At 36.2% G+C, this 19214-nt stretch overlaps 1 long non-coding RNA gene across 1 annotated transcript in view; it reads right to left on the reverse strand.

The window, feature by feature from the left end:
- Window positions 1–3563: 3563 nt before the first annotated feature.
- Window positions 3564–19214, reverse strand: part of LOC141770234 (uncharacterized) — a 17258-nt gene continuing 1607 nt past the window's right edge. Inside the window, exons 2-3 of the long non-coding RNA XR_012594472.1 lie at window positions 3905–4406; window positions 3564–3764 (exon numbers count right to left, since the gene is read on the reverse strand). This is a non-coding gene — a long non-coding RNA (uncharacterized LOC141770234). The remainder of the gene's footprint in view (window positions 3765–3904; window positions 4407–19214) is intronic.

Below are 19214 nucleotides of genomic sequence, written 5' to 3' on the forward strand. Positions count from 1 at the left end.
AGACAGAGACAGAGACAGAGACAGAAACAGACAGAGACAGAGACAGAGACAGAGATAGAGACAGAGACAGAAACAGAGACGGAGACAGAGACAGAGACAGAGATAGAGACGGAGACGGAGACGGAGACAGAGACGGAGACAGGAATAGAGACGGACACAGAGACAGAGACGGAGACAGAGACAGAGACAGAGACAGAGACAGAAACAGAGACGGAGACGGAGAAAGAGACAGAGACAGAGACAGAGACAGAGACAGAGATAGAGATAGAGACGGAGACGGAGACGGAGACAGAGACAGAGACAGAGACAGAGACGGAGACAGGAATAGAGACGGACACAGAGACAGAGACAGAAACAGAGACGGAGACAGAGACAGAGATAGAGACGGAGACGGAGATAGAGACGGAGACGGAGACAGGAATAGAGACGGACACAGAGACAGAGACAGAGACAGAGACAGAGACAGAAACAGAGACAGAGACAGAGACAGAGACAGAGACAGAGACAGAGATAGAGACAGAGACAGAAACAGAAACGGAGACAGAGACAGAGACAGAGACAGAGACAGAGATAGAGACGGAGACGGAGACGGAGACAGAGACGGAGACAGGAATAGAGACGGACACAGAGACAGAGACAGAGACAGAGACAGAAACAGAGACAGAGACAGAGACAGAGATAGAGACAGAGAAAGAAACGGAGACGGAGACAGAGACAGAGACAGAGACAGAGACAGAAACAGAGACGGAGACAGAGACAGAGACAGAGACAGAGACAGAGATAGAGACAGAGACAGAGATAGAGATAGAGACGGAGACGGAGATAGAGACGGAGACGGAGACAGGAATAGAGACGGACACAGAGACAGAGACAGAGACAGAGACAGAGACAGAGACAGAGACAGAGACAGAGATAGAGACAGAGACAGAAACAGAGACGGAGACAGAGACAGAGACAGAGATGGAGACGGAGACGGAGACAGAGACGGAGACAGGAATAGAGACGGACACAGAGACAGAGACGGAGACAGAGACAGAGACAGAGACAGAGACAGAAACAGAGACGGAGACGGAGAAAGAGACAGAGACAGAGACAGAGACAGAGACAGAGACAGAGATAGAGACAGGAATAGAGACGGACACAGAGACAGAGACAGAGACAGAAACAGAGACGGAGACAGAGACAGAGATAGAGACGGAGATGGAGATAGAGACGGAGACGGAGACAGGAATAGAGACGGACACAGAGACAGAGACAGAGACAGAGACAGAGACAGAAACAGAGACAGAGACAGAGACAGAGACAGAGACAGAGATAGAGACAGAAACAGAAACGGAGACAGAGACAGAGACAGAGACAGAGATAGAGACGGAGACGGAGACGGAGACGGAGACGGAGACGGAGACGGAGACAGGAATAGAGACAGACACAGAGACAGAGACAGAGACAGAAACAGAGACAGAGACAGAGACGGAGACAGAGACAGAGATAGAGACGGAGACAGAGACAGAGACGGAGACAGAGACGGAGACAGGAATAGAGACGGACACAGAGACAGAGACAGAGACAGAAACAGAGACGGAGACAGGAATAGAGACGGACACAGAGACAGAGACAGAAACAGAGACGGAGACAGGAATAGAGACGGACACAGAGACAGAGACAGAAACAGAGACAGAGACAGAAACAGAGACAGAGACAGAAACAGAGACGGAGACGGAGACAGGAATAGAGACGGACACAGAGACAGAGACAGAAACAGAGACGGAGACAGGAATAGAGACGGACACAGAGACAGAGACAGAGACAGAGACAGAGACAGGAATAGAGCAGTAATGGAGGGTTAGAGTCTGCTGGTGTTGTGCTCCGCTCTGCATACCGAGTTATCTGATGCTCTCAGCTCCTCTTTAACAACCAGCTGCTGTCAGTCTGTTACTGCTGAGACCTGAGACCGGTCTACACCTGACCCTCTATAGACCGGTCTACACCTGACCCTCTATAGACCTGTCTACACCTGACCCTCTATAGACCGGTCTACACCTGACCCTCTATAGACCGGTCTACACCTGACCCTCTATAGACCGGTCTACACCTGACCCTCTATAGACCTGTCTACACCTGACCCTCTATAGACCGGTCTACACCTGACCCTCTATAGACCGGTCTACACCTGACCCTCTATAGACCGGTCTACACCTGACCCTCTATAGACCTGTCTACACCTGACCCTCTATAGACCTGTCTACACCTGACCCTCTATAGACCTGTCTACACCTGACCCTCTATAGACCTGTCTACACCTGACCCTCTACAGACCGGTCTACACCTGACCCTCTATAGACCGGTCTACACCTGACCCTCTATAGACCTGTCTAGACCTGACCCTCTATAGACCTGTCTACACCTGACCCTCTATAGACCTGTCTACACCTGACCCTCTATAGACCTGTCTAGACCTGACCCTCTATAGACCTGTCTACACCTGACCCTCTACAGACCGGTCTACACCTGACCCTCTATAGACCGGTCTACACCTGACCCTCTATAGACTGGTCTACACCTGACCCTCTACAGACCGGTCTACACCTGACCCTCTATAGACCGGTCTACACCTGACCCTCTATAGACCTGTCTACACCTGACCCTCTATAGACCTGTCTACACCTGACCCTCTACAGACCGGTCTACACCTGACCCTCTATAGACTGGTCTACACCTGACCCTCTACAGACCGGTCTACACCTGACCCTCTATAGACCGGTCTACACCTGACCCTCTATAGACCGGTCTACACCTGACCCTCTATAGACTGGTCTACACCTGACCCTCTATAGACCGGTCTAGACCTGACCCTCTATAGACCTGTCTAGACCTGACCCTCTATAGACCTGTCTAGACCTGACCCTCTACAGACCGGTCTAGACCTGACCCTCTATAGACCTGACCCTCTATAGACCTGTCTAGACCTGACCCTCTATAGACCTGTCTAGACCTGACCCTCTATAGACCTGTCTAGACCTGACCCTCTATAGACCTGTCTAGACCTGACCCTCTATAGACCTGTCTACACCTGACCCTCTACAGACCTGTCTACACCTGACCCTCTACAGACCGGTCTACACCTGACCCTCTATAGACCTGTCTAGACCTGACCCTCTATAGACCTGTCTAGACCTGACCCTCTATAGACCTGTCTACACCTGACCCTCTATAGACCTGTCTAGACTTTCTTTCGGTCTAGTTTCATAAACGTGTCTCTGATGTTTGTGAATAGAATGTAAAAAAGATGAAAACATGTGAACTGAAGCTTCATGATGACGTCATCATGAAGCTTCATGATGACGTCATCATGAAGCTTCATGATGACGTCATCATGAAGCTTCATGATGACGTCATCATGAAGCTTCGTCATCATGAAGCTTCATGATGACGTCATCATGAAGCTTCGTGATGACGTCATCATGAAGCTTCGTGATGACGTCATCATGAAGCTTCGTGATGACGTCATCATGAAGCTTCGTGATGACGTCATCATGAAGCTTCGTGATGACGAAGCTTCATGATGACGTCATCACAAACACTCATTCCTTTATTCAACTGTTATTTACATATTGATTATTTTGCATATTCATGATGTCATTAAATGATTATTACTAATTCATATTTATATTTATAGACGCACTACATGAACTCACTCAGACTAAAACATCTCTATAGGACCGGATCCTTCAGGACTGAACCGGTTCAGACCGGATCCTTCAGGACTGAACCGGTTCAGACCCGGGTCAGGAACCGGTTCAGACCGGTTCAGATCGGTTCCTTTGAGACTGAACCGGTTCAGACCGGTTCCTTTAGGACTGAACCAGGACTGAACCGGTTCAGACCGGTTCCTTTAGGACTGAACCAGGACTGAACCGGTTCAGATCGGTTCCTTCAGGACTGAACCAGTTCAGACCGGTTCCTTCAGGACTGAACCAGTTCCTGTAGGACTGAACCGGTCTGAACTGGTTTCAGGTGTGAGCGGTGCCGCTGTCAGCGCCGGCGCCACAGGGTGATGACCCCCCCTCCCCCGTGGTCCTCCGGTGGGGGGGTGCAGATGTGGGAGATGAACAGACAGTGGTAGTTCCACAGCAGCAGACTGCAGAGAACCAGGACCACCAGCAGGAGGACACGGTGGAGGGGGGACGGCGGCGGAAGGGGGGGGACGCCACGGCTGACCGGGACAGGAAGAAGGGAGGTTGAAGGGGGGGAGGAGGACCAGCGGTGGAACCACAAACACAAACGCTTCAGCTCAGATCTGTTCTGAGATGAAGACATGGTCCCGGAGGTCCCGGTGGTCCCTGAGGTCCCGGAGGTCCCGGGAGGTCCTGGAGTTGTGTGTAGTTCAGGTGAACCTCAGCTGGTCTCTGAAGATTAAAAACAGAAACATAACTGATGCTAAAAGTCAGAAGTCTGATGACTGAATCAGTGGATCCAACCTGAGGGTCGGGACCCCACGAGGGGTCACTAGACCGGTCTGAGGGGACACTAGACCGGACTGAGGGGTCGGATGATTTAAAGGACCAGAATCAGAACAACTAAAGGACATCAGTAATGACCTCTGACCTCTGACCTCTGACTTTCTACTGGACGTCCTGTCGGGGTTTATTCCACTATAATGAGCAGCTGGATGACGATATCACTTATTACACCACTACTACTAATACTACTAATACTACACTGTACTAATACTACACTGTACTAGTACTCTGTTACAGTAGAAATACTAATACTACACTGTACTAATACTCTGTTACAGTAGAAATACTAATACTACACTGTACTAATACTCTGTTACAGTAAAAATACTAATACTACACTGTACTAATACTACACTGTACTAATACTCTGTTACAGTAAAAATACTAATACTACACTGTACTAATACTCTGTTACAGTAAAAATACTAATACTACACTGTACTAATACTACACTGTACTAATACTCTGTTACAGTAGAAATACTAATACTACACTGTACTAATACTCTGTTACAGTAAAAATACTAATACTACACTGTACTAATACTACACTGTACTAATACTCTGTTACAGTAGAAATACTAATACTACACTGTACTAATACTCTGTTACAGTCGAAGTACTAATACTACACTGTACTAATACTCTGTTACAGTAGAAATACTAATACTACACTGTACTAATACTCTGTTACAGTAAAAATACTAATACTACACTGTACTAATACTACACTGTACTAATACTCTGTTACAGTAGAAATACTAATACTACACTGTACTAATACTCTGTTACAGTCGAAGTACTAATACTACACTGTACTAATACTCTGTTACAGTAGAAATACTAATACTACACTGTACTAATACTCTGTTACAGTAAAAATACTAATACTACACTGTACTAATACTACACTGTACTAATACTCTGTTACAGTAGAAATACTAATACTACACTGTACTAATACTCTGTTACAGTAGAAATACTAATACTACACTGTACTAATACTACACTGTACTAATACTATGTTACAGTAGAAGTACTAATACTACACTGTACTAATACTACACTGTACTAGTACTCTGTTACAGTAGAAATACTAATACTACACTGTACTAATACTCTGTTACAGTAGAAATACTAATACTACACTGTACTAATACTCTGTTACAGTAAAAATACTAATACTACACTGTACTAATACTACACTGTACTAATACTCTGTTACAGTAGAAATACTAATACTACACTGTACTAATACTCTGTTACAGTCGAAGTACTAATACTACACTGTACTAATACTCTGTTACAGTAGAAATACTAATACTACACTGTACTAATACTCTGTTACAGTAAAAGTACTAATACTACACTGTACTAATACTACACTGTACTAATACTCTGTTACAGTAGAAATACTAATACTACACTGTACTAATACTCTGTTACAGTAGAAATACTAATACTACACTGTACTAATACTACACTGTACTAATACTATGTTACAGTAGAAGTACTAATACTACACTGTACTAATACTACACTGTACTAGTACTCTGTTACAGTAGAAATACTAATACTACACTGTACTAATACTCTGTTACAGTAGAAATACTAATACTACACTGTACTAATACTCTGTTACAGTAAAAATACTAATACTACACTGTACTAATACTACACTGTACTAATACTCTGTTACAGTAGAAATACTAATACTACACTGTACTAATACTCTGTTACAGTCGAAGTACTAATACTACGCTGTACTAATACTCTGTTACAGTAGAAATACTAATACTACACTGTACTAATACTCTGTTACAGTAAAAATACTAATACTACACTGTACTAATACTACACTGTACTAATACTCTGTTACAGTAGAAATACTAATACTACACTGTACTAATACTCTGTTACAGTAGAAATACTAATACTACACTGTACTAATACTACACTGTACTAATACTATGTTACAGTAGAAGTACTAATACTACACTGTACTAATACTCTGTTACAGTAGAAGTACTAATACTACACTGTACTAATACTACACTGTACTAATACTATGTTACAGTAGAAGTACTAATACTACACTGTACTAATACTCTGTTAAAGTAGAAGTACTAATACTACACTGTACTAATACTCTGTTACAGTAAAAATACTAATACTACACTGTACTAATACTCTGTTACAGTAGAAGTACTAATACTACACTGTACTAATACTACACTGTACTAATACTACACTGTACTAATACTATGTTACAGTAGAAGTACTAATACTATACTGTACTAATACTACACTGTACTAATACTATGTTACAGTAGAAGTACTAATACTACACTGTACTAATACTCTGTTACAGTAGAAGTACTAATACTACACTGTACTAATACTACACTGTACTAATACTCTGTTACAGTAGAAACACTAATACTACACTGTACTAATACTACACTGTACTAGTACTCTGTTACAGTAGAAATACTAATACTACACTGTACTAATACTCTGTTACAGTAGAAGTACTAATACTACACTGTACTAATACTACACTGTACTAATACTACACTGTACTAATACTACACTGTACTAATACTCTGTTACAGTAGAAATACTAATACTACACTGTACTAATACTACACTGTACTAATACTCTGTTACAGTAGAAGTACTAATACTACACTGTACTAATACTATGTTACAGTAGAAGTACTAATACTACACTGTACTAATACTACACTGTACTAATACTATGTTACAGTAGAAGTACTAATACTATACTGTACTAATACTACACTGTACTAATACTATGTTACAGTAGAAGTACTAATACTACACTGTACTAATACTCTGTTACAGTAGAAGTACTAATACTACACTGTACTAATACTACACTGTACTAATACTCTGTTACAGTAGAAATACTAATACTACACTGTACTAATACTACACTGTACTAATACTATGTTACAGTAGAAGTACTAATACTACACTGTACTAATACTCTGTTACAGTAGAAGTACTAATACTACACTGTACTAATACTACACTGTACTAATACTATGTTACAGTAGAAGTACTAATACTACACTGTACTAATACTACACTGTACTAATACTCTGTTACAGTAGAAGTACTAATACTACACTGTACTAATACTCTGTTACAGTAAAAATACTAATACTACACTGTACTAATACTACACTGTACTAATACTATGTTACGGTAGAAGTACTAATACTACACTGTACTAATACTCTGTTACAGTAAAAATACTAATACTACACTGTACTAATACTACACTGTACTAATACTCTGTTACAGTAGAAGTACTAATACTACACTGTACTAATACTCTGTTACAGTAGAAGTACTAATACTACACTGTACTAATACTCTGTTACAGTAGAAATACTAATACTACACTGTACTAATACTACACTGTACTAATACTCTGTTACAGTAGAAGTACTAATACTACACTGTACTAATACTACACTGTACTAATACTCTGTTACAGTAAAAATACTAATACTACACTGTACTAATACTACACTGTACTAATACTCTGTTACAGTAGAAATACTAATACTACACTGTACTAATACTACACTGTACTAATACTCTGTTACAGTAGAAGTACTAATACTACACTGTACTAATACTACACTGTACTAATACTCTGTTACAGTAGAAGTACTAATACTACACTGTACTAATACTCTGTTACAGTAAAAATACTAATACTACACTGTACTAATACTACACTGTACTAATACTATGTTACAGTAGAAGTACTAATACTACACTGTACTAATACTCTGTTACAGTAAAAATACTAATACTACACTGTACTAATACTACACTGTACTAATACTCTGTTACAGTAGAAGTACTAATACTACACTGTACTAATACTACACTGTACTAATACTATGTTACAGTAGAAGTACTAATACTATACTGTACTAATACTACACTGTACTAATACTCTGTTACAGTAGAAATACTAATACTATACTGTACTAATACTACACTGTACTAATACTCTGTTACAGTAGAAGTACTAATACTACACTACTAATACTCTGTTACAGTAAAAATACTAATACTACACTGTACTAATACTACACTGTACTAATACTACACTGTACTAATACTCTGTTACAGTAGAAATACTAATACTACACTGTACTAATACTCTGTTACAGTAGAAGTACTAATACTACACTGTACTAATACTCTGTTACAGTAGAAGTACTAATACTACACTGTACTAATACTCTGTTACAGTAAAAATACTAGTACTACACTGTACTAATACTACACTGTACTAATACTCTGTTACAGTAGAAATACTAATACTACACTGTACTAATACTCTGTTACAGTAGAAGTACTAATACTACACTGTGCTAATACTCTGTTACAGTAGAAGTACTAATACTACACTGTACTAATACTACACTGTACTAATACTCTGTTACAGTAGAAATACTAATACTACACTGTACTAATACTACACTGTACTAATACTCTGTTACAGTAGAAGTACTAATACTACACTGTACTAATACTCTGTTACAGTAAAAATACTAATACTACACTGTACTAATACTACACTGTACTAATACTCTGTTACAGTAGAAATACTAATACTACACTGTACTAATACTACACTGTACTAATACTCTGTTACAGTAGAAGTACTAATACTACACTGTACTAATACTACACTGTACTAATACTCTGTTACAGTAGAAGTACTAATACTACACTGTACTAATACTCTGTTACAGTAAAAATACTAATACTACACTGTACTAATACTACACTGTACTAATACTATGTTACAGTAGAAGTACTAATACTACACTGTACTAATACTCTGTTACAGTAAAAATACTAATACTACACTGTACTAATACTCTGTTACAGTAGAAGTACTAATACTACACTGTACTAATACTACACTGTACTAATACTATGTTACAGTAGAAGTACTAATACTATACTGTACTAATACTACACTGTACTAATACTCTGTTACAGTAGAAATACTAATACTATACTGTACTAATACTACACTGTACTAATACTATGTTACAGTAGAAGTACTAATACTACACTGTACTAATACTACACTGTACTAATACTATGTTACAGTAGAAGTACTAATACTACACTGTACTAATACTCTGTTACAGTAAAAATACTAATACTACACTGTACTAATACTACACTGTACTAATACTCTGTTACAGTAGAAGTACTAATACTACACTGTACTAATACTCTGTTACAGTAGAAGTACTAATACTACACTGTACTAATACTACACTGTACTAATACTCTGTTACAGTAGAAATACTAATACTACACTGTACTAATACTACACTGTACTAATACTCTGTTACAGTAGAAGTACTAATACTACACTGTACTAATACTCTGTTACAGTAAAAATACTAATACTACACTGTACTAATACTACACTGTACTAATACTCTGTTACAGTAGAAATACTAATACTACACTGTACTAATACTACACTGTACTAATACTCTGTTACAGTAGAAATACTAATACTACACTGTACTAATACTCTGTTACAGTCGAAGTACTAATACTACACTGTACTAATACTCTGTTACAGTAGAAATACTAATACTACACTGTACTAATACTCTGTTACAGTAAAAATACTAATACTACACTGTACTAATACTACACTGTACTAATACTCTGTTACAGTAGAAATACTAATACTACACTGTACTAATACTCTGTTACAGTCGAAGTACTAATACTACACTGTACTAATACTCTGTTACAGTAGAAATACTAATACTACACTGTACTAATACTCTGTTACAGTAAAAATACTAATACTACACTGTACTAATACTACACTGTACTAATACTCTGTTACAGTAGAAATACTAATACTACACTGTACTAATACTCTGTTACAGTAGAAATACTAATACTACACTGTACTAATACTACACTGTACTAATACTATGTTACAGTAGAAGTACTAATACTACACTGTACTAATACTACACTGTACTAGTACTCTGTTACAGTAGAAATACTAATACTACACTGTACTAATACTCTGTTACAGTAGAAATACTAATACTACACTGTACTAATACTCTGTTACAGTAAAAATACTAATACTACACTGTACTAATACTACACTGTACTAATACTCTGTTACAGTAGAAATACTAATACTACACTGTACTAATACTCTGTTACAGTCGAAGTACTAATACTACACTGTACTAATACTCTGTTACAGTAGAAATACTAATACTACACTGTACTAATACTCTGTTACAGTAAAAGTACTAATACTACACTGTACTAATACTACACTGTACTAATACTCTGTTACAGTAGAAATACTAATACTACACTGTACTAATACTCTGTTACAGTAGAAATACTAATACTACACTGTACTAATACTACACTGTACTAATACTATGTTACAGTAGAAGTACTAATACTACACTGTACTAATACTACACTGTACTAGTACTCTGTTACAGTAGAAATACTAATACTACACTGTACTAATACTCTGTTACAGTAGAAATACTAATACTACACTGTACTAATACTCTGTTACAGTAAAAATACTAATACTACACTGTACTAATACTACACTGTACTAATACTCTGTTACAGTAGAAATACTAATACTACACTGTACTAATACTCTGTTACAGTCGAAGTACTAATACTACACTGTACTAATACTCTGTTACAGTAGAAATACTAATACTACACTGTACTAATACTCTGTTACAGTAAAAATACTAATACTACACTGTACTAATACTACACTGTACTAATACTCTGTTACAGTAGAAATACTAATACTACACTGTACTAATACTCTGTTACAGTAGAAATACTAATACTACACTGTACTAATACTACACTGTACTAATACTATGTTACAGTAGAAGTACTAATACTACACTGTACTAATACTCTGTTACAGTAGAAGTACTAATACTACACTGTACTAATACTACACTGTACTAATACTATGTTACAGTAGAAGTACTAATACTACACTGTACTAATACTCTGTTAAAGTAGAAGTACTAATACTACACTGTACTAATACTCTGTTACAGTAAAAATACTAATACTACACTGTACTAATACTCTGTTACAGTAGAAGTACTAATACTACACTGTACTAATACTACACTGTACTAATACTACACTGTACTAATACTATGTTACAGTAGAAGTACTAATACTATACTGTACTAATACTACACTGTACTAATACTATGTTACAGTAGAAGTACTAATACTACACTGTACTAATACTCTGTTACAGTAGAAGTACTAATACTACACTGTACTAATACTACACTGTACTAATACTCTGTTACAGTAGAAACACTAATACTACACTGTACTAATACTACACTGTACTAGTACTCTGTTACAGTAGAAATACTAATACTACACTGTACTAATACTCTGTTACAGTAGAAGTACTAATACTACACTGTACTAATACTACACTGTACTAATACTACACTGTACTAATACTACACTGTACTAATACTCTGTTACAGTAGAAATACTAATACTACACTGTACTAATACTACACTGTACTAATACTCTGTTACAGTAGAAGTACTAATACTACACTGTACTAATACTATGTTACAGTAGAAGTACTAATACTACACTGTACTAATACTACACTGTACTAATACTATGTTACAGTAGAAGTACTAATACTATACTGTACTAATACTACACTGTACTAATACTATGTTACAGTAGAAGTACTAATACTACACTGTACTAATACTCTGTTACAGTAGAAGTACTAATACTACACTGTACTAATACTACACTGTACTAATACTCTGTTACAGTAGAAATACTAATACTACACTGTACTAATACTACACTGTACTAATACTATGTTACAGTAGAAGTACTAATACTACACTGTACTAATACTCTGTTACAGTAGAAGTACTAATACTACACTGTACTAATACTACACTGTACTAATACTATGTTACAGTAGAAGTACTAATACTACACTGTACTAATACTACACTGTACTAATACTCTGTTACAGTAGAAGTACTAATACTACACTGTACTAATACTCTGTTACAGTAAAAATACTAATACTACACTGTACTAATACTACACTGTACTAATACTATGTTACGGTAGAAGTACTAATACTACACTGTACTAATACTCTGTTACAGTAAAAATACTAATACTACACTGTACTAATACTACACTGTACTAATACTCTGTTACAGTAGAAGTACTAATACTACACTGTACTAATACTCTGTTACAGTAGAAGTACTAATACTACACTGTACTAATACTCTGTTACAGTAGAAATACTAATACTACACTGTACTAATACTACACTGTACTAATACTCTGTTACAGTAGAAGTACTAATACTACACTGTACTAATACTCTGTTACAGTAAAAATACTAATACTACACTGTACTAATACTACACTGTACTAATACTCTGTTACAGTAGAAATACTAATACTACACTGTACTAATACTACACTGTACTAATACTCTGTTACAGTAGAAGTACTAATACTACACTGTACTAATACTACACTGTACTAATACTCTGTTACAGTAAAAATACTAATACTACACTGTACTAATACTACACTGTACTAATACTCTGTTACAGTAGAAATACTAATACTACACTGTACTAATACTACACTGTACTAATACTCTGTTACAGTAGAAGTACTAATACTACACTGTACTAATACTACACTGTACTAATACTCTGTTACAGTAGAAGTACTAATACTACACTGTACTAATACTCTGTTACAGTAAAAATACTAATACTACACTGTACTAATACTACACTGTACTAATACTATGTTACAGTAGAAGTACTAATACTACACTGTACTAATACTCTGTTACAGTAAAAATACTAATACTACACTGTACTAATACTACACTGTACTAATACTCTGTTACAGTAGAAGTACTAATACTACACTGTACTAATACTACACTGTACTAATACTATGTTACAGTAGAAGTACTAATACTATACTGTACTAATACTACACTGTACTAATACTCTGTTACAGTAGAAATACTAATACTATACTGTACTAATACTACACTGTACTAATACTCTGTTACAGTAGAAGTACTAATACTACACTACTAATACTCTGTTACAGTAAAAATACTAATACTACACTGTACTAATACTACACTGTACTAATACTACACTGTACTAATACTCTGTTACAGTAGAAATACTAATACTACACTGTACTAATACTCTGTTACAGTAGAAGTACTAATACTACACTGTACTAATACTACACTGTACTAATACTCTGTTACAGTAGAAGTACTAATACTACACTGTACTAATACTCTGTTACAGTAAAAATACTAGTACTACACTGTACTAATACTACACTGTACTAATACTCTGTTACAGTAGAAATACTAATACTACACTGTACTAATACTCTGTTACAGTAGAAGTACTAATACTACACTGTACTAATACTCTGTTACAGTAGAAGTACTAATACTACACTGTACTAATACTACACTGTACTAATACTCTGTTACAGTAGAAATACTAATACTACACTGTACTAATACTACACTGTACTAATACTCTGTTACAGTAGAAGTACTAATACTACACTGTACTAATACTCTGTTACAGTAAAAATACTAATACTACACTGTACTAATACTACACTGTACTAATACTCTGTTACAGTAGAAATACTAATACTACACTGTACTAATACTACACTGTACTAATACTCTGTTACAGTAGAAGTACTAATACTACACTGTACTAATACTACACTGTACTAATACTCTGTTACAGTAGAAGTACTAATACTACACTGTACTAATACTCTGTTACAGTAAAAATACTAATACTACACTGTACTAATACTACACTGTACTAATACTATGTTACAGTAGAAGTACTAATACTACACTGTACTAATACTCTGTTACAGTAAAAATACTAATACTACACTGTACTAATACTCTGTTACAGTAGAAGTACTAATACTACACTGTACTAATACTACACTGTACTAATACTATGTTACAGTAGAAGTACTAATACTATACTGTACTAATACTACACTGTACTAATACTCTGTTACAGTAGAAATACTAATACTATACTGTACTAATACTACACTGTACTAATACTATGTTACAGTAGAAGTACTAATACTACACTGTACTAATACTACACTGTACTAATACTATGTTACAGTAGAAGTACTAATACTACACTGTACTAATACTCTGTTACAGTAAAAATACTAATACTACACTGTACTAATACTACACTGTACTAATACTCTGTTACAGTAGAAGTACTAATACTACACTGTACTAATACTCTGTTACAGTAGAAGTACTAATACTACACTGTACTAATACTACACTGTACTAATACTCTGTTACAGTAGAAATACTAATACTACACTGTACTAATACTACACTGTACTAATACTCTGTTACAGTAGAAGTACTAATACTACACTGTACTAATACTCTGTTACAGTAAAAATACTAATACTACACTGTACTAATACTACACTGTACTAATACTCTGTTACAGTAGAAATACTAATACTACACTGTACTAATACTACACTGTACTAATACTCTGTTACAGTAGAAGTACTAATACTACACTGTACTAATACTACACTGTACTAATACTCTGTTACAGTAAAAATACTAATACTACACTGTACTAATACTACACTGTACTAATACTCTGTTACAGTAGAAATACTAATACTACACTGTACTAATACTACACTGTATTAATACTCTGTTACAGTAGAAGTACTAATACTACACTGTACTAATACTACACTGTACTAATACTCTGTTACAGTAGAAGTACTAATACTACACTGTACTAATACTCTGTTACAGTAAAAATACTAATACTACACTGTACTAATACTACACTGTACTAATACTATGTTACAGTAGAAGTACTAATACTACACTGTACTAATACTCTGTTACAGTAAAAATACTAATACTACACTGTACTAATACTACACTGTACTAATACTCTGTTACAGTAGAAGTACTAATACTACACTGTACTAATACTACACTGTACTAATACTATGTTACAGTAGAAGTACTAATACTATACTGTACTAATACTACACTGTACTAATACTCTGTTACAGTAGAAATACTAATACTATACTGTACTAATACTACACTGTACTAATACTCTGTTACAGTAGAAGTACTAATACTACACTACTAATACTCTGTTACAGTAAAAATACTAATACTACACTGTACTAATACTACACTGTACTAATACTACACTGTACTAATACTACACTGTACTAATACTCTGTTACAGTAGAAATACTAATACTACACTGTACTAATACTCTGTTACAGTAGAAGTACTAATACTACACTGTACTAATACTACACTGTACTAATACTCTGTTACAGTAGAAGTACTAATACTACACTGTACTAATACTCTGTTACAGTAAAAATACTAGTACTACACTGTACTAATACTGCACTGTACTAATACTACACTGTACTAATACTCTGTTACAGTAGAAATACTAATACTACACTGTACTAATACTCTGTTACAGTAGAAGTACTAATACTACACTGTACTAATACTCTGTTACAGTAGAAGTACTAATACTACACTGTACTAATACTACACTGTACTAATACTCTGTTACAGTAGAAGTACTAATACTACACTGTACTAATACTCTGTTACAGTAAAAATACTAATACTACACTGTACTAATACTACACTGTACTAATACTCTGTTACAGTAGAAATACTAATACTACACTGTACTAATACTACACTGTACTAATACTCTGTTACAGTAGAAGTACTAATACTACACTGTACTAATACTACACTGTACTAATACTCTGTTACAGTAGAAGTACTAATACTACACTGTACTAATACTCTGTTACAGTAAAAATACTAATACTACACTGTACTAATACTACACTGTACTAATACTATGTTACAGTAGAAGTACTAATACTACACTGTACTAATACTCTGTTACAGTAAAAATACTAATACTACACTGTACTAATACTCTGTTACAGTAGAAGTACTAATACTACACTGTACTAATACTACACTGTACTAATACTATGTTACAGTAGAAGTACTAATACTATACTGTACTAATACTACACTGTACTAATACTCTGTTACAGTAGAAATACTAATACTATACTGTACTAATACTACACTGTACTAATACTATGTTACAGTAGAAGTACTAATACTACACTGTACTAATACTCTGTTACAGTAGAAGTACTAATACTACACTGTACTAATACTACACTGTACTAATACTCTGTTACAGTAGAAATACTAATACTACACTGTACTAATACTACACTGTACTAATACTATGTTACAGTAGAAGTACTAATACTACACTGTACTAATACTACACTGTACTAATACTATGTTACAGTAGAAGTACTAATACTACACTGTACTAATACTACACTGTACTAATACTATGTTACAGTAGAAGTACTAATACTATACTGTACTAATACTACACTGTACTAATACTCTGTTACAGTAGAAATACTAATACTACACTGTACTAATACTACACTGTACTAATACTCTGTTACAGTAGAAGTACTAATACTACACTGTACTAATACTACACTGTACTAATACTCTGTTACAGTAGAAGTACTAATACTACACTGTACTAATACTCTGTTACAGTAAAAATACTAATACTACACTGTACTAATACTACACTGTACTAATACTATGTTACAGTAGAAGTACTAATACTACACTGTACTAATACTCTGTTACAGTAAAAATACTAATACTACACTGTACTAATACTACACTGTACTAATACTCTGTTACAGTAGAAGTACTAATACTACACTGTACTAATACTACACTGTACTAATACTATGTTACAGTAGAAGTACTAATACTATACTGTACTAATACTACACTGTACTAATACTCTGTTACAGTAGAAATACTAATACTATACTGTACTAATACTACACTGTACTAATACTATGTTACAGTAGAAGTACTAATACTACACTGTACTAATACTCTGTTACAGTAGAAGTACTAATACTACACTGTACTAATACTACACTGTACTAATACTATGTTACAGTAGAAGTACTAATACTACACTGTACTAATACTCTGTTACAGTAGAAGTACTAATACTACACTGTACTAATACTACACTGTACTAATACTCTGTTACAGTAGAAGTACTAATACTACACTGTACTAATACTACACTGTACTAATACTCTGTTACAGTAGAAGTACCAATACTACACTGTACTAATACTCTGTTACAGTAGAAGTACTAATACTACACTGTACTAATACTACACTGTACTAATACTCTGTTACAGTAGAAGTACTAATACTACACTGTACTAATACTCTGTTACAGTAGAAGTACTAATACTACACTGTACTAATACTACACTGTACTAATACTCTGTTACAGTAGAAGTACTAATACTACACTGTACTAATACTACACTGTACTAGTACTCTGTTACAGTAGAAAGTATTTAAATGTAGTTAAAGTATAAAACTGACTGTTCATCAGAGTATTAGTACTCTGCAGTAACAGCAGGATGTAACTGTTGTAGTTAGTTGAAGAGGAAGAGGAGGAAAAAGAAGAAGAGGAAGAGGAAGAGGAAAAGAAAGAAGAGGAAGAATATGAGAAGAGGGAGGTGGTGAGCTCCTCTCTGTTCTGCTTCATTATCAGCTCTAAAAATACCACGTGGTTACCATGGCAACGGGCTGAAGGGCTTCAGTGATATCGTGAGGAGGAGGAAGAGGAGAGGAGAGAGGAGAGGAGGAAGAGGAGAGAGGAGAGGAGGAGGAGGAAGAGGAGAGAGGAGGAAGAGGAAGAGGAGGAGAGAGGAGAGGAGGAAGAGGAAGAGAGGAGAGAGGAGGAGGAGGAGGAGGATAGGAAGAGAGGAGAGGAGGAGGAGGAAGAGGAGGAGAGAGGAGAGAGGAGAGAGGAGGAGAGGAGAGAGGAGAGGAGGAAGAGGAGGAGAAGAGGAGAGGAGGAGAGGAGGAGAGGAGGAAGAGGAGGAGAAGAGGAGGAAGAGGAGGAGAAGAGGAGAGGAGAGGAGGAAGAGGAGAGGAGAGGAGAGAGGAGAGGAGGAGAGAGGAGAGGAGAGAGAGGAGAAGAGGAGAGGAGAGGAGAGGAGGAAGAGGAGAGAGGAGAGAGAGAGAGAGGAAGAGGAGGAGAGAGGAGGTGAGAGAGGAAGAGGAGGAGAGAGGAGGTGAGAGAGGAGAGGAGGGGAGGAGGAGGAAGAAGAGGAAGGAGGAGAGAGGAGAGGAGAGAGGAGAGGAGAGGAGAGGAGAGGAGAGGAGAGAGGAGAGAGGAGAGAGGAGAGGAGAGGAGAGGAGAGGAGAGGAGAGAGAGAGAGAGGAGAGGAGAGAGAGGAGAGGAGAGAGGAGGAAGAGGAAGAGGAGGAGAGGAGAGGAGAGAGGAGGAGGAGGAAGAGGAGGAGAGAGTAGAGGAGGA

Source organism: Sebastes fasciatus, chromosome 6, assembly GCF_043250625.1.
Source record: "Sebastes fasciatus isolate fSebFas1 chromosome 6, fSebFas1.pri, whole genome shotgun sequence".
Classification (NCBI taxonomy): Eukaryota; Metazoa; Chordata; class Actinopteri; order Perciformes; family Sebastidae; genus Sebastes; species Sebastes fasciatus.